A 17,874-nucleotide genomic window follows, 5' to 3' on the forward strand; every position below is an offset into this window, starting at 1 on the left:
AGGCTCTGAGGCCTGAAAGGGGTTTGAAGTCCTGGGTGTAGGGCCAGTGAGGAGGCGAGGGGGGGAAGAGGAAAGAGAAGCAGGAAATAGTTTTCAGGGATTGATTTTTAACTCCCCCAACCCACATCGATAGATCCTTCAGGGAGCTGGTTAATTATCAATTTTTGTGAGAAAGCAAAGCTGCCTTATTCTCTTTAAAGTACTTTGAGTACGAAGCAGAGATTAAAACCATTTGTGTTTTGCTGAATCAAACGATTTGTTCATGCCTCCCAGACTCTTAGAACAGTGCCAGCAACTTATTTTGGGTTTCCTCTTTGCCGTCTTTTTTTTGCCTTCTTTCCCTTGCCTCTCTGGCTTTTTGCTGCCTCGTTTAAAATTGATAAAGATTTTTATATTTCCCATTTCCCTGTTATGCAGTTGCTCTGTCAGTAGTTCCCTTAATTTGTTTTTTTAAATCCATTATAGCTAAAATTTCTAATGTTACCCAAGACTACTGTCTCTCTAGAACAAGCCTGGGACAGCGCTAACCTTTATTCACTGAACCACTCTCTGTATTCCTTGGGACGTTAATCCATCGATTGAGCGTCATCTTTAGAACCCATAATTAGGTTTTGTGGCCGTTAATAAATGTTTAACTGAATATACCATCATATTTTATTCATTTTCAGTCTCACTTTTTTGCTTTTCCAACCTTCCCCTCGAGGTTACTGTTTTTCAGATGTTCTTTTCATGATGGCGTGTGGGTGGGAAAACGCTCTTGGTCTTTGTGTATTTAAGCATGTTTTGCTTTTTCCTTCACAAGGAAGTGGTCACTGTGCTGGGTGTTCTGTTTGCCTCTCCAAGTCCACTTTCCAGCCTTCTCCCTCCTGCCCTGCTCTGGGAGGCTGCCTTTGAGTGTTGCATCAACAGGCTCATTCTCTCTCTCTTTTACCGGAGAGTTTAGTCAATAAGAGGCACTAAAAAGGTGATCAGATTTGCAGCCTAGATGGGGTGGTGGAGACTTGTTCCCTCTACTCCTCCCCTCTCAGTACAATTGTAAACTCTGGGAACAACAAACACCAAAGGACAGCTCCGAAAGGTGAAAAGAAGAAGGCAGACAGGTTGAAACCCTAGGATAGGGAACAAGAAAGTGGCAGGGCATCTTATGGCCACCCAACCACTGGTAAAATGTGACCCAGGCCTGGTGTTTCCTGACCATCACCTAGCAGGGAAAGGCAGCCCAGGTGGTCTCATTCCTCCCTGGAGCAAATGGGAAAAAGCAGGTAAGCCCAGTGGCACCAGAAAGTGGGATACATTAGGACACTAGGTCAGATTGTCCTCACCACTGAGCACCTAGGAACACTGGGAGGCAGGATGGCTCTGGCCAGGAAGATCCCAACACAACACACAAGCAGCTTGGGAAGCCTCACTGTCATTCCCCACCCCTGCCTGGCCTGGGCCCTGGGCCTGGGTCTTCCCTCCCCAGTCTAGAGGTGCCAGGTGGCTTGACCCAGGGAAGTTCTTTTGGGGCCATTAAGCAACACATGCTCGGAAAAGAAATAATCTCCTGTGGCACCAGATAAACAAAACAGACCAAAATAATACTGCAAGGGCTTTAAAAATTAATTTGTCGTTAGAGGTAGAACCCACCAAAGTAGACAAAACTCTGATATTTACTTTAAAAGATAGATGGAGACATCATGAAGAAAGTGCATGAAACGAGGTCAGCAAGTTTGAGGGAACCAGAGTTATTGAAAGAGAAGCACGGTGATAGATGTGAACCACAAACAAATGGACTTGGGTCAAATAAACCCTTGCCTGGCTCTCCCACCTTTAAATTGCATCTACAAACCCAGGTTCCTGCCTGATCTAGAGGCAGACAGATCTGGCTTCTGCTAGATGTTTCCCCAGAGTCTTTGTCTGCCTTTTCTCTTTTCCTGTTTTTTCCCACTGGGAAGTGCATTACAGCATGAGCTTACGCCCTGGAGTGAAGACAGACTTAAGTTCAAATCCTGACTCTGCCATTAACTAGTCTGGGGCCTATAAATTGGTTGTTTAACTTTGTAAGCCTTGTTTCCTTCAACTTCAAAATGGGCTAAAAACTAGTATTTACCTCATGGGTTTTTCTCTTAGGATTAAATCAAACTGCTATTACTATACTTCGGCATAATACCTAACCTGAATAACTGTTCAACCTACCTTAGCTACTAACAAAAAAAGAGACCTAATAATAAATTAATTTAATATGAAAAACATATACCTGAGCTACCATTAGTTGTTATGAGCGCTCAGTCTCTTGAAGACTTGAATGATAATTTTTCTGCAAATGGTTCCCAAACCACATACTCTTTTGAGTTGTGCTGTAATATGTTCCATACCCAGGTAGACCACACGTATATTCTTTCAGAATTCAAAATCTTCCACTGACTAGCCCAAGCTTGCCTTTTTAATCTTAGTTCTGCTTCTACTCTGCTACCAATACCCTCTCGCCAACCTGGACACTTCTTCACTACTGTCCCTTTGTTCCTTCCACCTAGAATATTCTCTTACTCATTTCTACTTATCAAGATCTAACTCATTCTTTAAGAACAGTTCAAATGCCACTTTTTCCTGATCTTCCCCAATGAAGGAAAACTCTCTTAACTCTCAATTATTGTGGGTACTTGTTTTATCCTTCTGGTCACTCATGGTGCCACTACTGTTGCCGGGTGCCATTATTATCAGCTCCCTGTATCAGTCAGGGCCTCTCAGCGGCATGTGGCAGGATCACAATGCAAATTAGCAAAGAGGGGACTTGTGGGCCCGGAAAACCTGGAATATGAAGGAAAACTGGGGCACAACTGGATCCAAAGCCTCTACATCCAACTTGTGCCTCTATTTGTGAGTTGACTTAATTCTTACCTAATGTTAACTGGCTTCCTCTATGGAGGGAAAATGGGCCTTACTTTGCTCAATGCCATCTTTACAGCTTGTGATCCAAATGCAAGAGAAACTTCCCATCTATCTCCAAAAAGTAAATCCCTGGGGAGAGATCTGGCTGGTCTGGCTTTGGTGACCTGCCCACTCCTGTTCTGTTCAGGAGCCAGTGGGAGGGAAAGGTCTGTGGCACATGGTCATGCCCAGATGAAGGGGGAAGGGCAAGCTTGCTGGAAGGATCAGAGGATCAGCCGTTATGGTTCACTATTCTCCTGGAAGACAGGAATCACCGTATGCTTTATCAACATACGTTTAAACCATATGCTTTATCACATAGCCCCTGGAATAATGCCTTGTTCAGGATAAGTGCTCAGGTTTCTTTTTGGTTGCAGTTTGACTGGGGCTGGGTTTGAACCTGCCACCCTTGGTATATGGGGCCAGCACCCTACTCACTGAGCCACAGGTACTGCCCAGTGCTCAGGTTTTTATTGATTGAATGAGTGAATAAAGGAATGAATGAAAAAATAAATCAATAAATAGTCCTGGCTCCAGATCTGGAGGTTCAATTGGCTATTTTTGGACAGAGTGGCCAGGCTTTGAAAAAGAATTTAGAGTTCTTTGACAGATATGTTATCTTTTGATGGATAGCCTATATGCGCAAAACCTAAGATAATAGTAAACTCACCAAAGGCACAGTCAGAAACTCTTTTCATTTAAGTTACTTATAAATAAAAAAATCAACTTGTTTTCTACTTGTAGGCAAAATTTCGTTGTCTTGAAAAATTTGTACTGGGAGCCATTTGGTCCTAGCCAGAACAATGGTAATCAAGATGTAGGAAAAAGAGATTTGGTTATGATAATGTTTATGCTAATGATTCTACCACAACAGTGTGCCCTGAAAATGCAAACACACCATTCTAGAGGCAGCTGTGATAATATGAAACGGGGTGGGGTGGGGTGGGGGTGGTGGTGTTTATCTGGTTTCCTCAGAGTGGACTCCTTTGGGGAGAGGATTAATAGTTTAAGAAATAGAAACCTTGCATGACAACTGTGCATGCAAGAAACATGAGGGGTTGGGATGCCGAATTCAAGGACAGGAGGGGTGCCCAGGAAGAGGCAAATGTGAAAAGGGAGAAGCTGCCAAGTTCAAGTGGCCACCGTGAACCAAGGAAGGGAACTCAGGTAGAGTCAGAAAGAACTTCACTTCCCAAGGACCTAAAGAAATAACCCTGAAGGGCGGAGGGAAGGGTAAAGTAGACGGTAGAACTGCAGTGCACCACCAAGTGCGTTCCTGGTGCAAAGGGAAGGCAGCTGAAGTGCAGTTGTCAGGGCTACGTGCTCTCCAGTTGTTTAATTCCACCCTTCCTTCTGCAGACATTTATTGAGTGCCTAGTACGTGCTGGGTGCTCAAGACACACACACATACAAACATATGTATTTTCTTCCTGAATTCCTTGAGGGTAAGTTGCATTTATCATATCTCTTTACCCGTAAGTACCAACAACCTAATGTGAACTACCAAACACGACTTCAGTTTGTATTCTTTAAGAATAGAATTACAGCTTTCATATAAAAAGGTTTAAATTAATTTCATAATAGGTGTGTGCACATTGGATACTTTTTCTTCCATTCCTGTGATACTTTGCTAAGAAGAACATTTTCCAGCTCCATCCATGTGAACATGAAGGACGTAAAGTCTCCATCTTTCTTTAGGGCTGCATAGTATTCCATGGTGTACATATACCACAGTTGTTGATCCATTTGTGGATTGATGGGCACTTGGGCTTCTTCCATGACCTGGCAATTATGAATTATGAAATTAATTTAAACCTTTTTATATGAAAGCTATAACCTAATAACAACCTAAGGATATGGGGAGGGTGGAAGGAGGGGGGAGAGGGTGGAGGGAGAGGGATTCGAGGATTCACTTCTATGGTTCATCTTGCAAGGGTACAAGTGAATCTTTCTATGAGTAGAATATGAATGTTTTGACATAATAACTAAGAAAGTTACACGAAGGCTATGTTAACCAGTTTGATGGAAATGTCATGGATTGTGTGTGAAAACACCACACTGTACCCCCAAAGTGCATCAATGTACACAGTTACCATTCAATAAAAAAAAAAAAAGAAAAAAAAAAAGAATAGAATTACACTCTTACAAAATCACACAACTTGGTAATTGTTTTTCTGATATACTACTTTAGTCTACTGCTCATGTTCCAATTTGGTCAGTTGAACAAATAATGGCCTTGATAGATTTTCCTCCCCAGCTCAGGCTCCAACTGAAGGTTCAGTATTGCCTGTCTCTTTAGCTTCCTTGAATATGAAACTTTCCCATAGCCTTCATTTGCCGGTCACAACATTAACAGTTTTAAAGGCTACCGGTTCTCTTCCTCTCCCATTTTTCTAATAGAACAATCTGCATTTTGCTTTTGTCTGATGCTTCTTGTGTCCATCTCAGGGTATCACTCTTGGAGACACATGTTGTCCATCTATTCCTCATTACTGATGCTATTATAATTTTGATGTCCTGATCAAGATGTTGCCTAATCTATAGTCTGTAACCAATACACAGTGTATAGGGAGACATTTTAAGATAATGCAAAATCCTCCCTCATACAAATATCCCCCTAGGTTGGGCATCCATTTATGATTCCTCATAATTTTGTTTTTTTAATCTTTTACTTAAAACAATTTTTTGAGACAATTCACAATAGCAAAGATATGGAATTAACCTAAGTGCCCATCAACTGATGAGTACTTGGACAAAGAAAACACACACACACACTCACACACCATGGAATACTACTTAGCCATGAAAAGGAATAAAATAATGTCTTTTGCCGTAACTTAGATGGAACTGGAGACCATTATCCTAAGTGAAGTATCTCAGGAATGGAAAAATGGATGCCATATGTTCTCACTTATAAGTGGGAGCTAAATGAAAGATATATGTGATCATAAAGAGCAATAATGGACTTTGGAAACTAAGATGGGGGGGGGGTAGGCAAGGAGGAGTAAGGGGTAAAATCTACCTGTCGAGTACAAGGTGCATTATTCTGGTGATGGGTCCACTGAAAGTCCTGACTTTACCATGATACAATACATCCATGTGGAAAAAAAAACACTTGTATGCCCTACATTTTTTGAAAAAACATATATATATTTTAGGAACAGGGTCTTGCCCCCATCACCCAAGTTGGAATGCAGTGGTCTGATCAAAGATCACTGTAACCTTGAACTTCTGGACTATAGTGGTTCTCTTGCCTCAGCTTCCTAAGTAGCTGGGACTCCAGGCATGCACCATCACACTAGGCTCATTTAAAATGGTTTTTGTAGAGACAGAGTCTTGATATGTCGCTCAGGCAGTTCTCAAACTCCTGGCCTCAAGCACTCTTTCTGTCTCAGCCTCCCAATGCACTGGGATTATAGATGCGAGCCGCTGTGCCCAGCCAATGATTTTTCTTTAAGTTATTTACTTATTTTTAATTGTAAAAATATACATAACACAAAATTTACCATCTTAACCATTTTTTTTTATTGTTGGGGATTCATTGAGAGTACAAAGATCCAGGTTACACTAATTGCATTTGTCAAGCAAGGTCCCTCTTATAAATGTGTTCCTCCGATCATCTTAACCATTTTTAAGCACACAGTTCAGTGGTAGTAAGTAAATTCAGTGACATTGCTGTGAAATCGTTACTAGCACCGATCTCCAGAACTCTTCTCTTTCCAAACTGATAATCAAACCCCATTAAACAACCCCCCTTCTCCCTCTTCCCAGCCACTGGACTCTCACATTCTACTCTCTGTTTCTATGGGTCTGCCTGCTCTTGATACCTCACATCAGTGGAATCAGACAGCATTTGTCTTTCTGTGACTAGTTTATTTCCCTCAGCATAACTTCTACAAAGCTAAGCAAAATGTTGTAGTACATGTCAGAATTTCCTTCTTTTTAAAGATTGAATATTATTGTATGTGTGTACTATTTTTGTTTATTAATTCATCCACTGGTGATTCTTCACTGATCTGATCTTTCCTTAGTGGTTGCAAAGTGATTATTTGCAACCCTCCACATTTACTAACTGGCCCTCAGCACCCTGGAAGCAAGAGCCTTTCCTTCCTCCCATTTATTCATTTGGGCTCATGAATTATTGTTACTATTCATGAATTCCTATTTTTGAGTGATTCATAATTCATAATTACTATAATAATTATTCTGGTGCTCAAAAATTGTGACAGATTTGGCCAGTCAGAGCCTCTTCAATATGGCTTCCCAGCCACGCGGCCATCATTTTTAAAAAGGATTTTTTGGCCAGTGCCGTGGCTCAGCCTGAAATCCTAGCACCATGGGAGGTCTAGGAGGGAGGATCGCTTCAGGCAAGGAGTTTGAGATCAGCCTGAGCAAGAGTGAGACCCTGTCTCTACAAAAATAGAAAAATTAGGCTTAGCACCTGTAGCACAGTGGTTATGGCATCAGCCACATACACTGAGGCTGGCAGGTTCAAACCCGGCCTGGGCCAGCTAAACAACAATGACAACTGCAACAAAAAATAGCCGGGCGATGTGGCAGGTGCTTGTAGTCCCAGCTATGTGGGAGACTGAGGCAAGAGAATCACCTAAGCCCAAGAGTTTGAAGTTGCTGTGAGCTGTGATGCCACAGCACTGTACTGGACAACATAGTGAAACAATGTCCCCCCCACCCAAAAAAAAAAGAATAGAAAAATTAGCCAGGCATTGTGGTGGATGTCTGTAGTCCCAGCTACTCGGGAGGCTGAGGCAGGAGGATCACTTGAACTCAGGAGTTTGAGGTTGCTGTGAGCTAGGCTGATGCCACTGGACTCTGGAGTGAGACCCTGGCTCAAAAATAAATAAATAATTAAAATAAAAAAGAAAGACTTCTTGCTTTCTGGCATAACATGAAATTCTAGATTTATATTCTTAAATCCATCTTTACAAACCCTAGAATTAGCCATTTTTCTAAGAGGCCCTAGTCCCTTTAATGCAGAATGGTATCAGGGACCAAGTTCTGGGTGTTTCAGGGTGCTATTACTACTGGGTATCTTTGCTTCTTAGCCCTTCCCGCAAACAGGTCTGGAAAATAGATACATATGCTCACATATAGAGAGACCGGTACCTATAAATACGTGCACACACACTCATACATGGATGCATAGACACATAATTATGCATACACACATACATATCGCCAGTTCCCACAGAGCTATTTCCAGGCTTCTACATTCCAGATTGTATGTCCCCCCCTTCTGCAGTGAGCACTGGCTCCAACGTGAACATTTTTACTCATTTGCTTCATCCTATGACGGATCTAAAATACTTTCCCAGTTGTTTTGCCCATACTGTTGTTAGAAATAAACCGAGTGAAAAGAGTTCAAGATTTGCTTGCAGTTTTCCGTCCTTCCGTTGTACACTCACCCCGTCACAAACTGAGGATAGATAGTCAAAGACTGTATTCACAGGTTACTTGCATTAATTTTTTCTACCTTTACTGTTGTGACGGCATTTATTTGCCATATACGTAGATTCATTCATTTGTTTGCTTTCACCTCTAGCTTTGATTTCCTGTGAAGAGGTATTCTTCTTGGTTTACTTTTATTTTTGAACAATAATAATTTTTTATGATTTAATTTTGTTTTTGAATATGTAGAATGTTATCATGGTCTCAAAAGCCAAAACTATACAAAAAATTACATTCAGAGAATTATCATTCTGTCCTGTATCCTTTCTACCTCTGGGGTAACTGACTTCATGTTTTTTCATCCTGTGTTTTTTTTTTTTTTTTTTTTTTTGCAATGGTAAGCAGACATACATGGATTTTCTAATTTCCTCTTCTTTCATAAAAGATTTCATACACCTGCTATAAATGCTTTTTTTCTCCTTTGCTTTTATCACTTAGCAAAATTTCCTGGAAGTCAGTCTGTATGGATTCATAGAGATCTTCCTCATTCTTTTTTAACTACCTTCAAGCTCATGGATTCCCTCCTTGGCTGTGTCCAGTCTACTAATGAACCCATCCAAGGCATTCTTTATTTCTGTTATTGTGTATTTCATTTCTAGCATTTTTTTGATTATTTCTTAGAATTTCCATCCTTTTTCTTACATTACCCATCTGTTCTTACATGTTGCCTACTTTTTCCATTAGCATTCTTAGCAATTAATTATAATTATTTTAAATTACTGGTCTAATAATTTAAAAATATTCTAGTATATCTAAGTCTGGTTCTAATGCATGCTCTGTCTTCCCAGACTATCATTTTTGTCTTTTACCATGCCTTGTAATTTCTTTCTTTTGAAAGTCAGTACTGGGTAAAAGAAACTGAGGTAACTATGATTTTAGAGTGAGGATTTATGTTAATCTGGCCAGGAGTTAGGCTCTGCTTACACTTACTCTTTGTTGTGGTATCCAAGGCTAAAATTTCCTCTAGTGTCCTTATTTTTTGTCTCCTATGTTGGGTTTCCCTGGATATTCCTTCTTTAATAGAGTCTGAAGTTTGCAGTTCTTTCAGCTAAAATCTCTCTCTCTCTCACACACACACATATAAAATATGGTCCCTATTGATGTAGCAGTATGGTGTGGGAGGATGTGAAGCACTGTACAGAATCTTATGATTGGGTCTCAGTATTTTAGTGGCCTGTGTTTCTGGGCTGTGACCTTCACAAGTGCTTCCCAGTGTGCTCCTTAGGAGAGATAGGAGAGCTAAGGGGGCTAGAACTGGGTATCCTCCTCCTCCTCCCCGGGTCTGTTAGCCCTAACTCACAAGTGGGTTAGGCTATGGTATAGCACTTTCTCTTGGGGCAGACCATTGTTAAGAGCACTGTGGACTTGTTTCAAAATGGTTCCTTTCTCCCGTCTCCTGAGAACCTTGTGGGCTTCCTGAAGGCAGGACTCAGCCTCTGAGACTGATATTTTAGGAGTTTAATCTCTCAGCTACTCCTTACTTAGTCTCCAGCAATTAGTCGTACACTCTTTAAGTGTCCCCACCATCTCCAGCAGCATGATTCTGCTCCCCATAAGCTGATTGTCTGTCTGTCTCTCCAGTTTTTAGGGCAGTTTGCCCTGTGACCTCAATTCTCAGATCTATGTAGAGTTGTTGGTTTTCAGTTTGTTCGGCCTTTACTTTCTTTCCTTTTTCTTATTTTGTCATCAGGAGCAATGAGTTCCAACCTCTTCACATGTTAGACCAGAAGGTAGAAGCCAACACTATTGATTTTTGCATGTTAATTTTACATCCTGCTATCTTATGAAATTCTTGGATTGTTTGAATTATTTTATCATTGATTTTCCAGCATATTTTAGGTTTGCTATTATATCATCTGCTAATAGAGAGTTTTATTTTACATTCTATTTTCCTTATGCCACTAGTAGTCATCTCTAGTCAAGTTGTTTTGATTAGAACAGTGTTATCCAGTTGTGGGGACAGTGGACATTTTGCCTGGTTTCTGACTTTACTGGGAATGGTTCTTATCTCCCCACTAAATAAGACACCGACTTTAGGATGGAATTTTATGTATTTTGGCCTGTGTTTTTAAATGAAGTTTTAATTATTTTTAAGTATGGCAAGACCAGCAGATCAGGAAAAGACTGCCATTAAAAAGATAGTTTGTTATATCCACAGATTGCAAGAGGAGGGGACACTCCTCATCACAGGGGACTGCCTGGGGAAGCACGACCTCAAACAGGAGGTGGGGGGAGAGGGGCACTGAGTCAAACAGAAGGTGGAGGGAGAGGGACAGCACGTGGTTTCTGTGGGAAGGAAGGGGCAAGGCAAGGTAAGGAGGGTTAGGATTGGCTAGTTTGAACAATTCTAGCAGGCCTCAGGGCATAGGAATTATCCCCAGTGGGACTTCAGCCTCAAGCTGTGGCCCTGGGTAAAGTGCCATAGCCTCACAGCTCACAACAACCTCCAACATCTGTTGAAGATGTATAGAAGTAGGCATTTTTATATTTTAACAGTAAATTGATGCAAACTTCTTGTAGATTAATTTGATAATATGTAGCCAAACTTTAAGTGTGACAACACAAGTTGAAACCATAAAGAAAATGATTAACTATGTAAAAATCTAAAATATCTAATTTATTGAAAATAAATCAAAAATCTCAATACTTAAGACAAAAAAATTAATGCCCTTAAAATACAAAGAGTTCTTGCAAATCAATAAGAAAAAGACAAACATACTGATAGAAAATTAGTTTTAAAATTGAATTGTAAATTTATAAAAGAAGTAATATAAAGGGTCATTAAGCATATAAAATTTTTTACTTTAACTTGGAATATAAGACAGAAAATAGGAGACACTTCCAGGTAATAGGTTAATACATCATTTTGAAAGATATTTATTTATTTATTTATTTTGAGACAGAGCCTTAAGCTGTCATCCTGGATAGAGTGCTGTGGCATCACAGCTCACAGCAACCTCCAACTCCTGGGCTTAAGCAATTCTCTTGTCTCAGCCTCCCAAACAGCTGGGACTACAGGCACCCACCACAACACCCGGCTATTTTTTGTTTGTAGTTGTCATTGATGTTTGGCAGGCCGGGGCTGGATTTGAACCCACCACCTCTGGTGTATGTGACTGGCACCTTAGCCGCTTGAGCTCCAGCTGCCAAGCCTGAAAAATATTTAAAGAGCTCAATATCCAATATTGTTGAAGACATACAGAAATGGGCATTTTTATATTTTAACAGTGATTTGATTAGATTAATTCGATAATACGTAGCAAAACCTTAAAAATACTCAAGATTAAAATTTTGTTTAGGAAACTTTTTTAGTAACATGAGAAATAATTTTGTTAAAATGCCCAGTGGAAAAAAGTTATATATAATAAGGTTTAAAAATTTAGGTTTTAAGAAAACTTCAGGGAAGAAATTTAAATTAAAGTATATGCCTCAATGTTAACAGCAGTTACCTCTGGGCAGGTGGATTCTGGGTTTCTCATTCTCCTTTGTAAATTTTCCAATGTTGTACAAGTGTCTTTATAAATAAGAATAAAACTTATTATGTTTTAATAGGTACTGCTTAATATAAGGGGGCACTTAATAAATGTTTAAGTTGAATTGCTAACCTGGCTCCCAAGCTCACCTACAGGTTTTTAAACATTTAGAATTCTCTCTTTGGGGAAGGGATTTAAAAACTGGTTTACTTAACACTTAATCCCTGGGTACATACAAATTGAGTAATTCTCAATTATCCAGGCTTTGGACTTTTCAGGAATATATAGAGAATTTAGACATCTGGATAGCCTAGATATTCTCTTGGCACCCAAATCAAAATTTAAAACTTTTGTATACCTACAGATATTTCTAAAGCACCTCTACTTAGTTTCTATAGTTTAGAAGATTTGTATATGTTTTTCTTACATTAAAAGATAGAGAATTTTTGTACTCAGATTATTTTAGGTCTGTGTATGATTTTATCATAATTTCACAAGGTGGCAATTTAGATACTTTTAAAACACATTAGCTTTTTTTCTAAAGGCCAGATTAACTTATAAAATTAACCATAGAAAGAGTTACTGACCTCACACATTAAAGTGTGAGCCCTGAAAGCTTTCAGAAAGGGATTTTCAGGAACCGCTAGATTTTCTCACGGGACCTCTTTGGGCAATACGTCTTTTTCCAGGTACCTGTGTAAGCACAGCAGTCAGTAAGGCTGCTTTTTATGGTGCTCTTGAGTTTATTAAATATCTGGAGATTTTTCTTTCTTCGACTCAAAAACAAAACATAGCGCCACCTACTAGCCGTCTCTAGTATTACATCTCTGCCAATTTTGAGTTTTGTTGATTTAGCAAACGATTTTTGAACCACAGCTGAGTCCAGCATAAATGTTAGAGCTCAGAAGCTGAATAAGACCTAGTCCCTTCTACCTGAAAATTTTCAGTCTGGCTGAGAAGACAGACAGTTTTGGGGGGGTGTGGTGTCAGAGGAACATGTAATGAGAACATGCATCATTTTCGCCCATGGACATTAGGGAGACCGATGTTTTCCATCCTGGGAAACCTGGTAGGAGACTGCTAATAAAACAGCCTCAATAGTCCAACATAACATTCCTTTCTGATACAGAGTCTCACTCTATTCCTGGGCTAGAGAGAGTGCAGTGGCGTCATCATAGTGTGCAGCAATCTCAAACTCCTGTCCTGCCCCAGCCCCCCATATAACTGGGACTGCAGGTACAGTGCACCACACCTAGCTGATTTTTCTATCTTTTCTGGAGACTCAGGGTATTGCTATGTTGCTTAGACTGGTCATTTATCTATCTATCTATTTATTTATTTAAGTTTTGGAGACAGAGTCTCACTCTGTTGCCCTGGGTAGAGGGCCTTGGCATCATAGCTCAAGTGATCCTCTTACCTCTGCCTCCCAATTAAGTGGGACTACAGGTGCCCACCACTACATCTGGCTATAGTTTTTCTATTTTTAATAGAGATGGGGGCTGATTTTCTATTTTTTTTTTTTTGAGACAGAGCCTCAAGCTATACCCCTGGGTAGAGTGCCATGGCATTACAGCTCACAGTAACCTCCAACTCCTGGGCTCAAGTGAGTCTCCTGCCTCAGCCTCCCAAGCAGCTGGGACCACAGGTGCCCACCACAACGCCCGGCTATTTTTTGGTTGCAGCTGTCATTGTTGTTTGGCGGGCTGGATTCGAACCAGTCACCTTAGGTGTATGTGGCTGGCGCCTTAGCCACTTAAGCCACAGGCACCGAGCCCTGTTTTTCTATTTTTAATAGAGATCTGCTGGCCTCAGCCTCTCAGAGTGCCAGGATTACAGGCTTGAGCCACCACTCTCAGCCTCAGGCTGATCTTGAATTCCTGGCCTCAAGCAATCCTCCTGCCTCTGCCTCCCAAGGAGCTAAGATCACAGGCTTGTGCCACCACACTCAGCCTTCTTTTGAACATTCAAAAATAATATTAATTTGTCTAGTTACTAAATATGGGGAAAAGCTACCAGATTTGACATTTGTTGCCTATCCTCAGGCCAACTGGAAATATAATTTCAAAATTACTGATTTTGAACAAATACTCATAATTGAGAGTCCAAAGATTATCTTGATGAGGTCCTCTGACTGATGCTTGCTGTCAAGCATTTTAGCTTTCTAATATAACTCCTTACAAATAAACTTAAATTCACTCTCACTTTCCACTTTTTCTTGTTCTGTACAATCTTGCTGTGCTTTTTTTTATAGGTCAGCAGAAAAACCAAAAGGGATGAATTATAAATTACCTACAAGCAATTCTAGCCAATCATACAAGATCAATGGGGTCATCTGGATTTTGGATTAGTTGGCAGTTTTATTTGTTCAAATAACCTCTACAGGTATGAATGAATTGTTGGCCCATTCAGACTTTCAAATGCCTCAATGTTCTCAGTCCAAGCCATAGACTCTAAAATTTCTTTCTCTTATTCAAATCTTGAAGTTGTGGAAAAGATGTAATAGGTAAGTTTCCCAGGAGGACATTTTTCAGAAGAAAAACTAACCTCACCTTTAATGCTTCTATCAATCTTTTAATCTTTCTTAGTTGGGTGCAGGCACATGTTCATGGCACTTTATATATCTGAGATATATACCTGTTGACAGACATAAGTACTGTTCATTCATTTTAATCACTGCATAGTGTTCTGTTGTGTGGTTATCCCAGAATTTACTCGTTTTTCTGTTGTTAAATATTTAACTTAACTATTGTTGTTAAGAACACATTATTTGGTGGATTATTCCTTGCATTATATAAATTCTCCCTATAAACACAGTAGACGTTAGCAGCTAAGAATGGTCTGGGTTTGCATCCCACCTGCCACGCAAACACAGCTTTGTATCTTGAAAGAGTTACTGGAATTAGGAGAGTTCCTTAACTTCCCAGGACCTTAGCTGACTTCTGCACAGATATTAATAAAACCTACACAGTCATTTTTCTCAGCGCTTTTAAAGATATTATTACCTCATTACCTCCAGCATTTACTGTCCTGATAAGAAAGTCTATTGAAATTCCTTGCTAGATAATGTATCTTTTTTCCTATCATGGCTTGTAGGACTGTCTTTTTATACTTAATGTTCTCAAGTTTCACTGTAATGTCTCTGGGTGTGGAATTTATTTTATTTTTTATTCTCCTGCCTGGTATCCAAGGTGCATGGCAACGTGTTTCTTCATTTCTGAAAAATTACCTGTGATTATTTTTTTCATGTTTCTTCTCTGTTGTGCCCTCCCTTCTTTTATTTTGGAACTCCTGTTAAACATTTCTTGGGCGGCACCTGTGGCTCAAAGGAGTAGGGTGCCAGCCCTATATGTCGGAGATGGTGGGTTCAAACCCAGCCCCGGCCAAAACTGCCAAACAAACAAACAAACAAAAACCATTTCTTGGAACTTGTCAATCCTATTTCTAAATCTCTTTAGTTCTCATTAATTTTTTTCAGTGCCTCTCTGTACTGAATTCTGAGTGAAATTCTCATTACTATTTTTTTAAGTCCAAATTTATACTTCAATTAACTCACATTTGCATCTGATCAGTAATAATAGCACAACAGCAACAGTAATAGAAGAAAATGTCAAATCTTATCAATCAATACTATTACCTTTTTTTTGTTGTTGAGACAGAGCCTCAAGCTGTCACCCTGGGTAGAGTGTCATGGCATCACAGCTCACAGCAACCTCCAACTCCTGGGCTCAAGTGATTTTCCTGTTTCCGCCTCCCAAGTAGCTGGGACTACAGGCACCTGCCACAGCACCCGGCTATTTTTTTGGTTGCAGCCATCATTGTTGTTTGGCGGGCCCCCGCCAGCTCAGGTGTACATGGCTGGCGCCTTAGCTACTTGAGTCACAGGTGCCAAGCCTATTACCTTCTTTTTGTAACACTGCTGGGCCCTTTTCTAAAATGCCTCCTCAAGCCATATTTCTTTTGATCCTTGCAACAAACTCTGAACGAAAAACAAGTATTGCTATTTGTGTTCAATGAGACGGTGAAAAGACAAGGAAACCCAGTATCAAGCATTTAAGAGGCTATGGAGGATCCAAAGGCTATTTGACTTTATAGCCTCAAAGTGTAGGATGGAGGCGGCACATAGTAGGTACTCACTGGACATCTATTTAGAACCACAGCCTGGATCTCCCACTTGCATGCCTGTCTTCTCTTTCCACGCTATCATATTATCACTCTTCTCACAGGGCTCAAAGCATGTCTTGGAATTGTGATTTATCAGTTTTCATGATGAGAAACTCCAATTCAAAATACTGTACATTATGTTTCCTGGATTCTCTCCAAAATTCACTGTGAAGACTCTCCATACCCTGTGTTAAAAATAAATCTTAACGTTTAGCTCTGAAATAATCAGAAGAGAAAGGGATGAATGGAGTAACAAATGAGAAATAATCAATTAATTGTTGGTGAAACAAGATTGTCTATATTTTTGTAGTTATTGAAGCTGGCTACTGAAATTGGGCATATGGAGTCCATAATTTAAGAGTGACAATAAAAATCTAATGAAGTATCCAAAAATAGTGTAACTTTATACAGCCTAATTAATGTGTTTTTTAAGATGAATTTATCTTAAAAATAAAACTACTAAGAAATCTAAAATAAATATACATATGGTATATTGCATATAACTTTGTATTTTACATATACATATATTTACATATATAATTTTTACATATACAAATACACACATATATAATATGATTGCTACTTTGAAACCAATTATAAGATTGGAAACACTTGCTGACATAATAAATTTAGATTAAATAAATAATCAATAGCTGTCTTTATGGCACTGATAAAATTATCAGAGTCAGACTCCAATTTGGGCTCCTTGTAATTCCAAATAAAACAAATGTATCCACATATAAAAGAATATTTTCTTAGTGTTTTCTATAACAGGCATTCAGCTCCTTCAAAAATATCCAATGATTAAGAAAAAAGTTAAGGGAAAGAAGAAATATTGTTTTTCTCAGATTTATTAATGCACTTGGAAATGGGTAAGAAGTTACATTTTATTTATAGTCTGACAGTTAAGTACCTAAACTTTGGGCCCAGACTCCTACATTTAAATCTCAACTCTGCCACTGCCTATGTGAGCCTGAGTAATTCTTTCTCTGCCCCCATTTCTCCACTTCTTACATGAGGGAAATCTATCTACCATACTATTTTAAATTTATTTATTTAATTGTTTAGAGATTATATCTAATCTGTTGCAGACTTTACATCAGTGGTTGTATTTTTCATTTCTAAGATTTCTGATGTTTTTTAAAATACCGTGTATTTTTGTTTTATTTCTGGTAGTTCGTATTTGTATATATATATATTTTTGTTTGTTTGTTTGTTTGTTTGTTTGTTTTGTTTGAGACAGAGTCTCATTTTGTCACCCTTGATAGAGTGCTGTGATGTCACAGCTCACAGCAACCTCAAACTCTTGGACTTAAGTGATTCTCTTGCCTCAGCCTCCCGAGTAGCTGGGACTACAAGCACCCACCACAACACTGGGCTATTTTCTTGTTGCAGTTATCATTGTTGTTTGGCCGGCCCAGGTTGGGTTTGAACCTGCCAGCTTCAATGTATATGGCTGGCACCCTAGCTACTGTGCTACAGGTGCCAAGCCTGTATATACACATACATTTTTTTTTCAATTGAAGTTATGCCTTCATTTTCTTTTAAAAATTTTTAAACATATTAATACATGTTTTGCCAGATTGTTTATTTATTTATTGAGATAGGGTCTCACTATGTTGTCCAGGCTCATTTTGAACTCCTGACCTCAAGTGATCCTCCTGCCTTAGCTTCCCAAGTAGCTGGGACTACTGACTTGAGCCATTGTGCCTTATAATATTAATTTTATATGGAGTAATTTCATACTCTAATTTTGCTTATTGCTTTTCTTTTTCTTGCTTTTAAGGCAAGTTTTGTTTGTTTGAATGGTAAAAACAGAACTACTTAGGAAATACATTGTAGGAGATTGGCACTAATAAAAAAA

This window comes from Otolemur garnettii, unplaced genomic scaffold, assembly GCF_000181295.1.
Source record: "Otolemur garnettii isolate 467f Iridium unplaced genomic scaffold, OtoGar3 scaffold00120, whole genome shotgun sequence".
In the NCBI taxonomy this organism is placed as follows: domain Eukaryota; kingdom Metazoa; phylum Chordata; class Mammalia; order Primates; family Galagidae; genus Otolemur; species Otolemur garnettii.